We start from the raw sequence: 14,202 nt of genomic DNA, 5'->3' as shown, positions 1-14,202 counted from the left end.
CGAAACCTGGACCCTGTGCAAGCGGCAGGGCGACCAGCAGGCGGAGGCGGAGGCGGAGGCAGAGCGCGGGATGGGCGCTGAGGGGGCTCTGTGATCCCCGCACCCCCGCCCCACGCGCGCGCGCGCACACACACACACGCTGGCACACACGCACTCGCGCGCACACACACATACACACTCGCACAAGCACACTCTCGTCCACGCCCGCGCCGCGCGCTCGCCGGCTCGCTCTCCCACGCAGGCGGAATGCAGCAGAGCCCGGGGAGCGCGTCTCCGGCCGCTGCCTGAATGCACCTCGCTCCCGGGAGCCGGTTGGCCCAGTAGGGCGCACGGGAGGACGCTCCGCCTCGAGAGGTGAGTGGGGCGCCGGCAGCCGCGGGCTGCTCGGGGACGCCAGGGCGACAGCGGGCAGGTCCTCGGCCGGACGCGGTGCAGGTGGCCCAAACCGGCTTGCGGGCTTCAAGGTGTGGATGAAGGCGGCGCCGGGGCTGTGCAGGGGGAGAGGGCGATCTCAGGGAGGGTCGCCTCGTGCGAGGTGTCTGATTGACCCAGCAGAAAGCTACACCCTCCCTGCTCGTAAACTTTCCTCCCCTGTCATTTGGGAAACGTGGAGACAAAGGGGGCGTGGAGGCTCCCTCAGTCCGGTTCCACCCTCCTGGCTGCATTCCGGGCTGCGACGGGAGCCGGCGTGCGGGCGGGGGCGCCCTGCAGGTAGCTGGTTCCAAGTCCTACCGCCCGGGAGGGGGTTGGGATTTCTCACCTCTCGCTGGAAGCGTTGCCTTTGATTTTTCCCTCAGGCGTGGGCACCTGTCGTCCTTTCCTCCCCGCACCCTAGGCGCATCATAGTGTGTGTATGGGGGTGTCACCTGGACAATTGGAGGGGCAGCCTTTTGGCTTTCTCATTCAGCGCCAGTGCCAGAGGCGCCGGGGTGAGGCTCGGGTCAGTGCGGGGATGAATGATGAGTTACTGAAAGGCTTGCCGTAATCACCTCCTGGTGAACGCCGGGCGCCAGGATCTCTCCTCCCCCAGGAAGGTGCTGTCTTCACGCACTCCAAGGCGGCAGCGCTGGGAGCTGGGCTGGGGCTGCTGTGGCTGCGGCTGCAGCTGCGGGAAGCTGGGGCTTTATTTTTGCCCTGGGGTTTTATGACACACACACATGTGGAGTATGTGGAGGATTCTGGGTTATTTTTCTTTGTGGGGATATCGTTTTCCCTTTTAACCTCTTTCGTGAGAGAGATTCTCTGCAGCCTGATATCTAGCTAGTGGGCAGGCATCGTTCTGAATATCTCTTCGGTCCCAGGGAAGAGGTCCCGGGAAAGGGATTCCCTCGAATGCCAGCCCCGTCGGGGCGGGGTCTCAGAGTGCAGAGCGCCTGCGGACACCTGGGAATAGCCTCACATCTAATGGTCCTTTGAAACGGCAGAGACCGGGTCAGCGTGTGAGGAGTCCAGGACTGGGACAAAGGGGGCTGGAAGAGGGATAGATGATGGCCATTTAGGAGAGTGACTAGGGGCCAAATAAGGCAGGAAGAGGTTGAGTGTGAAGCAAGGTACCCTGCAGCCTTCGCTGATTTCATATACCCATTCTCCTACTTCTCCTGTGGTTGGTGGCTTTTATTCGTAGGGTGGGACTCTAATTTGGAGATTTCTGGAATGTCACATCTGGAATATAAAAGACTTGATTATTCCTGGGCTAACCTGTAGCACAGTCAAAATTAGTTACTTTAAGTCTAGAAAGTGCCATATGTGAATGTTTCTCCATCTTGATGTTTTGTTTATACCTGGAAGGGGGGTTGGGCAGACAGGTGTGTTTTTGACTCTTCTATACCTCAGGAGCCTTGGATTTGTAAGAGAAGTGTGTGGGGGAACCTGGAAGCCAAGCTGATGCTGACAGAAGAAATCACTAGAAGTTCAGGTCTAGTACTTCTGACTATGGGTTATCCAGAGGGTATTCTCTTCACCTTAAGACCACAGGCAGAGGCCATCTCTATGCTGCTCTGGGGACCTTTTTTAATTTTAATTTTTAAGATTTTGTAACTTCTTCGAAGTGGGAGAAAGCATGATATACAGGAAGTTAATTGAGAAAGTTCACATATGAAAAAGACCTTGACTCATAAGTCAACATAGCCAAAGGTGAAGAAGTTTCTAAGAAATAAAAAAAAAAGAAGAGAATTGGGAAAGAGATGCATAGTATTATTAAAACAGCTTTGCTTTTATGTTTTTTAAAAAGCATTTGGTAAGATAGAAATCTGGAAGTTTTTTTTTTCTTTTCTCAAACTACTAGTGAAGTAAAGACCTTTCCAGAAATATTTTCAAGTGGAAATTGGCATAGAGGGGTTTAAATATAATTGTCAGCATATGTCCTTTTTATTTCATGGTGAACATTCTTATCCTTTTCTTTGCAAAGCTTGGCAAGAAAAGATTGATTATTTTTTGCTTTTTACTAGAGCTCTATTTTCTCTACATTTCCTCTTCCTACATCTGCAAGTTCAATTTGTTTTGATTATATTCAGATTCTATTTACAAGTATTTATTGGCCACCTATCCCATATTTAGCATTAGAGATCATAAAAAATATATAACCTAGTTTTGGCTCTCAAAGTGTTTATGATCTAGTTGTAAATACAAGATTGACACGTGAAATAATAAGAGAGTGGGATGGGTCTGTACTGTCCTGTGAGCTCTTAACATGTGTGCTATACACTCCATCTTCCCTTCTGAATTTTCTCAACATTTGGAAAACACACATCAGCATTTATTATGTGCCAGAGGCTGGAGGAAAAAAACACAAAGAAGTAAAAAAGTAGTCTCAGCGTTCAAGGAGGGAGAAACAGGTATTTAACTAACTATGATGCAATCTGATTAACTATTATAATTGTGAGGTAAATCAAGTGCCAGTAGTATAGACATGTAAGTGATTTTTTTCTCCCTTCAGGGGATTTGAAGATGTTTTTGAAACATGTCCTTTCTATCCTTCCCTATCTTTACAAGATAGGGAAGGATAGAAAGGACATTCCCGGCAGAGGAAATGTGTGAGAGTGCCCGATGAGTTAGGGTAACTGTAAGCCATCCCATGTGGCTGGAGCACAGGATGCTGGAGTGTGGATACAGGGATGCGTGGCAACTGGGCGACACTAATTAACATCTAATGCTGTAGAACAAGTGTTTGGTTAGAGATATCCCCAGGATGCTATGGAAGCACAAAAGGAAGACATCTAACTAAAGGAAGGTAAGATCAAGATTTCTTAGGGATTGACGTGAGCTGAGTCTTGAAGGACAAGGAGAAGAGAAGAGCTTTCCAGGCAGAAAAAACATATATGAGAACTGGAAGTAATTCTGTGTGGCTGCAGCGAGAGATGTGGGTTCTCAGCTCCGTGGAGTCTCAAACCATCAGGCCAGAGTGATAAGCAGAGATCAGTGTGAATGGAAATATCCCAAGCAAAAGAGCTTCAGTTTTATCCGAAAGGCTAAGAAAGAGTTGAAGGTTGGGAAAGTTTGAGGCATGATCAGATTTGCACTGGAGAAAAATGGCTGTGGCCACAGTGCGGAGGATGGACTGGAGGTGGTGAGACCGGAGGCAGGGAGCTTATTGTGGAAGTATAGTGTGAAATGATGTGGATCGTGGCAGTGGGGGTGGAGAGGAGACATATCTGGGAGACAAGTGAGAAAAGTAAACCCTGCTAATCTAAAGAGGGACTTCTTCTGTGTGCTCCCATACTACCTTCTACCTCCCCAACATTCACTCTCTTTCCTATATTTTGAGGGATCTCTGGCCTTCATCACAGGCTTGGTACAGAGGAGAGACTCAATAAATATTTGTTGAATGAATGATTAAATCAATGAATGAGAAATCCAATGATGAAGTGACGATTCCTGCCTTAGAATAGTAGACGCTAAATCATAACTTCCATTTCTCCAAGGTGATCAACCTTTGGCAGATCAGTGACAGAATGATCCAGGGAGACTACCTCTATGAAGAACGGTCCTATGAAGTGCCAGTGATAAAGCAGCATTGTGATATCACATTTTTTATATTTAAAAAATTGTATCATCCGCCTATCTTGGAAACAACAGCATTTAACATAGTTCCTGTTTCATAGTAGGCTGGCAGTAAATGTGAATGCCCTTGTCCTTCCTCCTTAAGAATTTTCTGATTTCATATACTTTGCTCAAACTTTTAATATAATCTGGGAGCAGGGAATTTGTAAGCCACAGGGTCTCATTTAAAGAGCTCAAAGCACGTTGGCATCCTGGGATGAGGGCCAGACCACCCATGTTGTAGTCATCAACCATGCAGCCCTAGGAACTGGGTCCCTTACTGAACCAAACCCAAGTATATTGGGTTCCAATCTTAAAATCCCAATAAGAGATGTCAGAATGGATAAAAACATGAGAATTTGTCAAAGATAGATTTGATAGATTTATCAAAGATAGCACTTTGGGGTTGACCTTTGGTAGCTGGATGAATGGTGTCAGAGGAATGGGGAGGAAGGTTAGCTCAGAAAAGTGAAAAGCTCAATGCTATTTTGTGGCAATTGATTTTGAGATGACACTAGAACATCCTGGAAAGCACATAGTGCAGATCCCAGCGTGCAGTGATTTCACAGTAAATGCCAACTATAGTTTTTATTCAGGGAGAGGATGGAGAAAGCAGGAGACCATAGAGCCAAAGACTAAGTCTCAGTATTTACCAAAATTTAGGGATTAATGAGAAACGAGTAGTACAGGATACTTAAAATAGGCGAGAACTGGCATGAAAGCAAAAGCCTAAGAGAGTCATGAGAAGGGGTGATGCGACTCCACAGAAGCAGTCCCACCTGTGTGAGCGCCTACAGGTGGAATCTCGTTGAATCCCCACACCACCCACGATTCCCTTCTCCATTTGACAGCTGAGGCGGCTCAGACAGAGATTCCAGTAGTTTGTCTAAAGTTACCAAGCCAGTAAGTGGCAGAACTAGGTCTCAAAGCCCATTTTAATAATCCTACTAACTATCTCCCCTCATCAAAGGTGCAGAGAGGTTGACAAAATTGAAAATAGGGAACTGAAAAGAGACAGTGAAAAGGAGTTCCTTGGTGACTGGGGAGAAAGCAATTTTAGTACAGCAGTGTGCTCAGAAGCCATATTTCAGGGAGTTCAGTGGAGAATGGGAGGAAAGAAAATCCAGGCCAGGCATACCTATCGGTCATTGATGAAGTGTGGTAGGGGAAAGAGTTATGGGGCCATTGGGAGATGGTGCAGTGAGCCTCAAACACCATGTGTATCAAGGGGAAGCAGACGGGGAGAGCTGGTGTCTGAGGAGAACAAAAGGTGTGGGAAGTGGGAGGAGAGGAGAGAGATGATGGAGGATGCCTGTTTCCAAGAGTGTGGAAAGATGGATTCGAGGACAGATATGGGGCGTGCCCTTCTCCCCCATGACTAAATGACTGAGGCGCTTCCTAAAGCCCAGAGAATTCAGATCCTGAGTGTCCTGGAAACTTAAGGAGCCTGTGAGTGCCATGCTCTAAGCGTGTCACTTGGGCCTGCAGGGTGATGACCCTTGTTTATGTAGCACAGTGGCTGAAAGCACAGACTCTGGGGTTAGACAGGGCATATTTGAATTTTGGCTCTGCCACTTATCAAATGTGCGACTTTGGACACGCAGTTTACTTTGCTGCACTTCACATTACCCCTGCCCTTAAGATGGAGAAAACCATCTTAACCCATTGCATAGAACTGTGAGGATTAGACGGGTTAATATTTGCAAAGTTTGGCACAGAGTAAGTGCTCAATAAATGGTTGATATTATGTGTGACAGCAGTGAGGTTAAAACATAAAGCTTTGACTTTATGCTCAGGACTCTAGAGATTGTGTGCTTTGGTGTTCATTTAAAAATTTTTATTTTGACTGCTTATACATAGCTGGCTCTAATCCTGTCTTCTGAAGTGCAGGAATTAAATCAGCAGACACAAAGATGGCAGGAGCTGACCAGCTCCACTGTCACAAGCCTAGGTGGAGTGGACATGTGCTGGGTGTGTCTGCCCATAGCATTTGCCTAGTTGGCTCGTCACCCTGCCTGGGGAAGATGGTTTGCCTGCCTTTAGACTGGCCCTCACGTTCTGCAGGCTCATGGGCACCGCACAACACTACTTAGCTGTTTAGCAAATTGTTTTCAGGGAAGTGACTACAGGTAGTAATTAAAGCTCCTCTTTGGTACTCAGGATGTAAACTGTAAATATCTCTGATGTGAGGTTTGCAACATTCTTTGGGAATTAAAAGCCTCCCTTCTTTGTAGAAAAGTTTGTAGTGTGTTCTCAAATAGAATTCCAGTGGACATGGAAGCCCCATTATCTAGCTAGCTGGCAACAGGGCAGTGGCTAGAACCCAGGTCAGACCATAATCCAGTGCTCTTTGTGTTGTACTCTGCCAACTACTTTTATTATTGCTCTATAATCAAAGAAAGATATTTTTTGTTTCATCCATCCTATTTATATTTTAGCCATGGTAAACTTATTACAGTTCCCCAACTGAGATTTTCCTTTTTTACCTTCAGGTCTTTGGCCATGCTCTTCTCTGTCTGGAATTCCATCCTTGCCTTCCTCTGCCTAATGCCTTTAGTCCTTTAGGTCCAAATCACTTCCTAGAGAAGGTTGTCCTGCCCTGTTAGCACTGGGGTTGGCTTCTCTTTCTATCTGTTTCTGTAGTCCTCAACTTTGTATTTTCAGCACCTAACATAGTGCTTATCACATAGTAATTGCTCAGTAAACGTTTTGGATTGAATGACTGAGTGAATGAATCTTATCCTTTTGAGTCATTGGTGATGCCCCAATTATGCAGCTTCATGTGATAGAAAATCATAGACTTTTCAAGTTCAAAGCTTCACTGGAAGTTTTCTAGCTCAGACTTCCAAATGAAACCAGATGAGGAGACTGAGAATCAGAGAGGTTCAGTGACTCACCTGAGGCTGTGTAGCTAAGTAGTGTGAGAACTGGGACCAAAGTCCCAGTTCCTGATTGCAGATGCAGGGTCTACCCAGGGCCTGGACCAGGATGAGCTGAGGGAGGCAGGGGGCTTGCAAGTGCAGGGTTGGTTCCTGTCTTTATTTACAATTTTGATGTTTTGTTCATCACGGATTTTTTGCATTAGTTTTGATTTTTTTAAATATTGCATTAAAATGTCACTTATCTTGATAACTGAGTTTTTTGGCACCCCTTTAAATTTTGTGCTGGATGCAAATGCCTCACTTGCCGTACCCTAGTCCCAGCTCTGCTCTTTCCAGAGTAGCGGGGGGCATACTTCCTAGCCTTCCAACACTGGGGTGAGAATGCAGTTACACTGTGTATGGCATGGGTCCTAATGCAAAATATCAAAGGAAACACCATTGGACATAGTGGTATCAGCTGTTAATAAACATTTCATGACCTGGCTAATCTGCTAGTTAGTAAGCATTATATTCACAGTATAAAAGCAAGGCTAAAAGGAAAAAATAGAAGTTGAATAAAAGCTCTACTACCTACCATCTATCTATCTGTTTGTTTATTTCAGAACTAAAGGACAATGTAGAGGTCATCTTCATTTATGTTTATGTATGTGGTTGTTCACATATGTCTATATTTTTGAGTTTTTGAAGGCCTGAGATGGAAAAAGGAGAAAATTATTCTACCCATCAATGTGGCTGGTCTTGGCTTATGGCACTGCTGGCCTGTTTTGAAAATTTGAGATCAGAAGGTAAAAAAAACCCCAAAACTTGGCCATTTCTGCCAAAAAAATAGGAAAGGAAGGAAAAGAAGCATTAGTGGAAAGGAGAAAAAGAAATAAAGAGAGGAAATTTTGAGGGAGTATCTACTAAGTACCATCCAAGGCACTGCTGTCGAGTATAGAAGGGGCTTTACATATATTATTTCATTAATTTCTACAGCATGCTGGAATAGGTATTAATATCTCCATTTGACAGCTGAGCAAACCAAGAGTCAGAAAGGTGAGTTAGCTCACCCAGGCTCTCAAAGCTAGAGCTGGATTTAAAGCCAGGTCTGAGTTCAAAGCCTGTGTTCATCCTGCCTCATCCTCCTGATTCTTAAAGGCTTGGGGTGATAGATCACCCCATCACCTCCCGCCATCATCAAAGTCTCAGGTGCAGGGCTTCAGCAGCTCGTCTGGGTTCACTGGATGGGAAGTCAGCAGTCAGCTCCCCTCCCTGCTGTTATTTCCTCCTTCTGTGGTACATTTATCTTTTCCCATTCATCAATAACAACAGAAAGCAGAGATGCATACACACAGGAAAGAAATACCTCTCTTTGTGTGAATGTCATAAATTTTTATATGACACGAAAGCACATATTATATATTGCTTCCCTTACGTTAGAAAGGGCTTTTTCTTTGGGTAGTATGGCATCAAGTGTTCTAGAAATGCTCCGAGACGCAGCCTGAAGAAAAGGTGATTATAATTACTGGAGCAAATCCGTCATGATGAGGGGTGATGTATTTGCATGGGTGGTGGTCAAGGGTTTCTGGGGTGCTCTTTCTGTTGACGTTTCTGAAGAGTAGCATGGAGCAGTGACCCCCATCCCCAACATTTTAAAGTCAATGAAATCCGTAATCAAGTGGAATCAGATAAAATTAACAAGAAATAAAATCTGGTTGAGAGTAATGCTGTTCCGCTCAGACCTCTACAAGCTGAGTGTGCTTTATCATTATTCCCATCTTCAACCTTTGCTGGCTGTCGCTTCCAGGCAAACGCACATACACAAATGTGCTAATAATCAGTCCCACAGCCTTCTCTCCTGGGGGGTCACAGGAACTGAAAAAAAAAAAAAACAAGTAACACCTTTTCATTCACACTTGTGTTAACTGGAAAGAACATTATCTCTCTGTATTTTTTTCACAGTTTAAAAACAAGGCAATATCTCTAGGTTTGAGAAAATCTTTTGGGTTTAGTTTTTTACATGGGCTGACATGTAACATGTGACAAACAGTTCCTGGTCAGGCTAATTTGGAACAATTAGAGTATTTTAGCAATCAAAAAACTAAACCAGCGGGGCCGGCCCGGTGGCGCAAGCGGTAAGTGCGCACGCTGCGCTTTGGTGGCCCGGGGTTCGCCGGTTGGGATCCCAGGCGCGCACAGACGCACCGCTTGTTAAGCCATGCTGTGGCGGCGTCCCATATAAAGTGGAGGAAGATGGGCATGGATGTTAGCCCAGGGCAAGTCTTCCTCAGCAAAAAAAAAAGAGGAGGATTGGCATCGGATGTTAGCTCAGGGCTGGTCTTCCTCACAAAAAAAAAACAAAAAAACTAAACCAATTATATGTGTACTACAGTGTTATTCAAAATGCAGATGTAATGAAGTGTATGGTGTAGAAAGTAAAAATTCGTCATATTTCTGCCCCAACTTCTTTCCCAGAAAACTACTGTCAACTGTGTATAGTGTGTGTTCCTCCAGCATTTTTGGTCGATTAACATTTACTACAGTTATTATTTTTTATTTTTTCTTTAAAGGTGGGGTTATACTTTACATATTATTTTGCCATTTACTTTTAGTAACAATTTCAAAGGAAAGCAATTTCTTGAGATTAATAAGCATTTGGCAAATATTACTGTTGCAAGAGTAGGATGAATGCTGCTTTCCATCCTAAAATAGAGCTAAACTGACATCTCCTAGGGCCCTTTGGCCATCTGTCCTCATCTGTATTTTGTAGATGCAGTCAATGAGCAGGTGCTTTCTGAGCTCCTTCTAGGAGCCACCTACTATACTGTGTGTTTTTCAGGAGCTCACATTCTATCTAGCAAGAGATAAAATAATGAAGAGACTTAATTTGAACTTAATGAATGGAACATCTGTAAATTCTCCTTGATTCACAGAATTGCTGGAAGGGATAGTCTATTCCAATTGTCTTATTTTTATAGAAGAGAAAATTGAGGTCCATCGAGGTTAAGTGACTTGTCCAGGGTCCCACAGCTGGTGATTGGAGAGGCTGAGATGACAGGCTGGTTTCCAGCCTAATAAGCCAGTGCTGATTCCATTGTATCTGACTGCAAAACAACCCTCACATCTGGAAGAGGGAACAAGGGAACTCACTTCACAATCACTAGCTTGAGCAATGAATCCCTAGCAAACTGAAGCTCATGCCTTATGTAAATATTGTCACCCACAAGCTGCTGCAGAAACTGCCTCGCCATCCTCACACCCCTCCCCGCCTGTCCACCCTCTGCTCAGGCTCCGTCTTCTCCTCCTCCGTGACCTGATATTCTCCCATTTTAGTAACACTTTGAAGTTAGGCAACAATCTGACCATCACGCTGAGATGAGATGGTGCCCACGTTACCTAGGGAGGGTGTTTTTCTCTAAACATATTAGCACAGATTTATTTTTCGGTTTCGCTTCTTGCCATCTTGAACCTTAAGGAATGAATTCCAAAATAAATACATTTTACCTGCCAACTTGAATCAAGGCATGAACTCTTCCTTATATTAACTGATGATTTTTCTCCATGGTGGGAGCATAAGTAAAACTCTGATTCTTAAATAGTCTGGTTATCCTTCACTGCCAAGGAGCCAGGATCGCGTGGTGGATTAACAGCTTGGACTGTGGAGGCAGATGGAGCTGGGTTCTAGTCCCAGCTCTGCCGTTCACTGGCATTGTGATGTCAGGCCAATGCCTTAGTCTTTCTAAGTCTCAATTCTCTCATATGTGAGATGGAGATGATAAAAGTACCACTTCCCCCAGTAGAGACTTTGTAAGGAATAAATAACTTGCCTTAACATGGAGTTTAGAACATAATAAGGACTAAGGAAATTGTAGCTACTATTATTCATTATTATGACATACACATGACGTACAGCTGATACGGCCCTCAGAACCACTTAGATGTCAACCTTTAAAATACTAAATTGTCACATTTTCTTCTCTTCACTTTAGCCTCCCATTTTTAGAAATTAATACTTAAACCAAGAAGCTGAAAATATGACTCATTATGCTGGTAACCTCAAAACTTTGTCAGACTGTCACCTTCAGTCACGGCTGACCCATGAACCACGGAATTCAGAAGCATAGCAAGAGGTGGGGGAATAGAGGGATTTGATCAATACATGGAAGCTCTGCTTTAGAAAATAAGTCTCAGGCCTCTTTCTCTGCATTATTCTGATTTCACGGAAATACTTGGGAATTGATGAAAATGTATGCCTTTCTCAAACACGAAGACAACATTGTTAATCACTATTGGTTAAAGATATGCTTTAAGTCTCATTTTCCTTAGTTGTACTGGTAGGTTACCTAGATGTAGACATATCTATATGCTTGCATAGAATCATAGAACCTGAGGTGCAGATGGCAAGAATCCCAGTCACCCACTCAGAGCTGGGGTCTCGCCTTTCACACCACATAACAAGAAGCTGTCCAGCCTTTCCTTTTCAGCACCAGGGCTCCGTTTTTTCCCTTTGTTGGTGACCATAGTGGATATACCCAAGATAGAAGCCAATTGGATCTGAGCTGTGGTTGGCCAGGATCCTGAGAACTGGGGCAGAGAAGGTAACTTTGATGTGCATCAAACATGCTTTCACCTCAGGACCTTTGCAATTGCTGTTAGCTCAGTCTGGAATGACTGCTTTGCAAAAATCTGCGTATCTCCCTTTCTCACCACTTTATACATTTGCTCAAGTGTGATCAGATAGGCCTTCCCTGGTCACTCTGTCTAAAATACCCAGCCATTCATCTTTAACTCTTTACTCTGCTTTACATTTCTTCATTAGTATTGATCACCACCCTACTTTTCATATGTATGTTTATTTGTTTATCTATTTGTGGTCTGTCTCCTCCTACTAGAATGTAAGCATCGCAAGATGAGAAACTCGATATGTTTTGTTCATTTTTACATCCCCAAGACCTAGAAGAGTGCCTGTCACACTCTATAAATTTAATTGAAATTTATTGAATAAATGAATTAAAATGTGAAAAATAATTAGTGTCTTGAGAGTGGATCTGGGAAACCAGTAGAAATCCCTTAGTCCAAAAGGCAAAAGAGCAAGAAAATGTCTGAAACTGTGAGATAGCTCCAGAGATCCAGAGCTGGGCAGATCTGGGAACGCATGGTGGGGACTGAGGCCCATGGTAGGGGGGTGGTCACAGAGGATGCCCTGAATGAGGCAGAAGTGTCTAACTTGCAACCACTGGCTCTCAGACACGTGGGGCTCTGGTGGGTGGGGCACATGCCAGCGAGCTTACTTCTGCATAAAAGAGTCCATTTCACTGTGGACAACTTGAAATATTAAAATGTTCTTCCAGATTGAGCCAAATTCGGCCTCCTGCTAGCTACATAAGGCCAGATGGCCAGGTTAAGGGGTGCAACTTATGTGGAAAAAGATGACATTAAATGATGCCCAAAGAAATCAAACTTCATTTTATGTAAAGACTCATTTGTATAGTATTCCAACGAAATGGGCAAATTGGACACAGACTAAGTACTCACAAGGAAAATACCTTTGGAAAACTAAAAGTATTTAGCATGTGTACCTTTTTACCTCTATATGTGACCCACTATTGGAAAAATGTATATTTGTATAGAAAATGTAGCTTCTTTGGCATCTTTAAATCATAGGTTACCCCTGGTTACTAGGTTTGGTTCTGGGTGAAATGCTGACAGGTGTTCTGTGTGGTTTGTTGCATTTGTATGATCTGGGTACAGCAGCCAGAGGCAGCTCTGTGGAGGACTGAATGCCCTGAAGTTGTCCCAGAGTTTCTCCTGGAGAAGCTATATAAGGTGTGGCAATATTGCCTGAACAGGAGCCCAGGTCTTATCTCTGTGGATTTCCATGGAGAACAGTTGTTGGATTTTTTATGGTTCTTTTGCTTTGAGCAGAAGTTTTTACTCACTTAAATACCAACTACATAGAAGAAACTTACCAAAACTAATTGGTAAGTTAAAGGGAAATGTAAAATTGTTGGAAAATTTAACTATATTAAGAGAATATGCTACAGTTACTCTTAAAAGATGTCAGCCTTGGGGCTGGCCTCTTGGTGTAGTGGTTAAGTTTGTGTGCTCCACTTTGGTGGCCCGGGGTTCACAGGTTCAGATCCTGGGTGTGGACCTACACACTGCTCATCAAGCTACGCTGTGGCGGCCTCCCATATACAAAATAGAGGAAGATGGGCATGGATGTTAGCGCAGGGCCAATCTTCCTCAGCAAAAAGAGGAGGATTGGCAACAGATGTTAGCACAGGGCCGGTCTTCCTCATAAAAAAAAAAAAAAGATGTCAGCCTTTATAAGAGTCATCAGGAAAAGCCAGTCTGGAGGCAAGTAATGAAAAAAACAAAAACTCTATACCTTTATACATGGAGAAAATAGAATTTATAGGAAAAGAACTGAAGGAAGAGAAATCTAAACATTCAGAACTGGGTGAATTGACTGCCTGGTATTACAAGAAGGTTAAAGACACTAGAGAATAAATCAGAATTTATCAGATCACTAGTACCTTTTCTAATAGGGCATCTGGCAGAGAGAATTCCCCATAGTCTTTCACCAAAGGGAGAATCTTCATCCAAGAGGGGCTCTTCCCCCTGTCCTCCTCCCAGACGTCACTCTTGCTGTAAATCTTTGTTCCTCTACCTCTTCCTCCAATTCAAGGTTCTGTGTTGTTAGTGGACCCAAGGGACAGTTCATGAGACAGGGCTTCTTTTTCCTTTTGTTCGTCCAGAAAGCATGGAGGGACCACCCCAAGGATACTTTCTGTCAAGGAATTTTTCTGGCCTACCACATCCTTTAGTAGCAAAGAGAAATATCTACCCACCAAGAGTTTTCCTCATTTTTCTCTCCCAGGTGCTAGATCCCCACCCCCATCCTAAAAATAATGGTAAGTTGCCTTTAAGGTAGATTCAGCTTTCAAGAAAACCGGCTTGTGAACATCCAGAACCACAGGAAGAAACTTAAGAACTTTTCTTTTTCTTCGAAAGTAATTCTGAATTATTTCTTGATTTGAGTTTAGGAATTGGTATACTTTTGGCCAAAAGGAAGTTTTATTGAATTATAACTCCCTGGGTAATATTTTATAAATGAAGGTGATTTAAATATTGTTAAAATGTAAATTAAACAGAATAATTGTTCCATTACTATAGGAGACGAAACCCAAACTTCACCTTCACAATTGTTCCATGTGGACTTCACCCAGGAGAGTTTCTCCTCTGACATTCTCCCATCTTCTGTCCGTTTTCTCCAGGGCTGCCTTCCCCTTTCATCTGT

At 43.9% G+C, this 14,202-nt stretch overlaps 1 protein-coding gene across 1 annotated transcript in view; it reads left to right on the top strand.

Moving 5' to 3' along the window:
* The first annotated feature begins 6 nt into the window (after positions 1-6).
* Positions 7-14,202, top strand: part of PLPPR1 (phospholipid phosphatase related 1) — a 256,655-nt gene continuing 242,459 nt past the window's right edge. Inside the window, exon 1 of the mRNA XM_014782029.2 lies at positions 7-354. The gene's annotated coding sequence lies outside the window, so the exon portion shown is untranslated. The remainder of the gene's footprint in view (positions 355-14,202) is intronic.

Source organism: Ceratotherium simum, chromosome 29 (genome assembly GCF_057802395.1).
Source record: "Ceratotherium simum simum isolate JZ-2026a chromosome 29, ASM5780239v1, whole genome shotgun sequence".
Lineage (NCBI taxonomy): Eukaryota > Metazoa > Chordata > Mammalia > Perissodactyla > Rhinocerotidae > Ceratotherium > Ceratotherium simum.
This window is presented reverse-complemented; position numbering and strand designations above follow the sequence as displayed.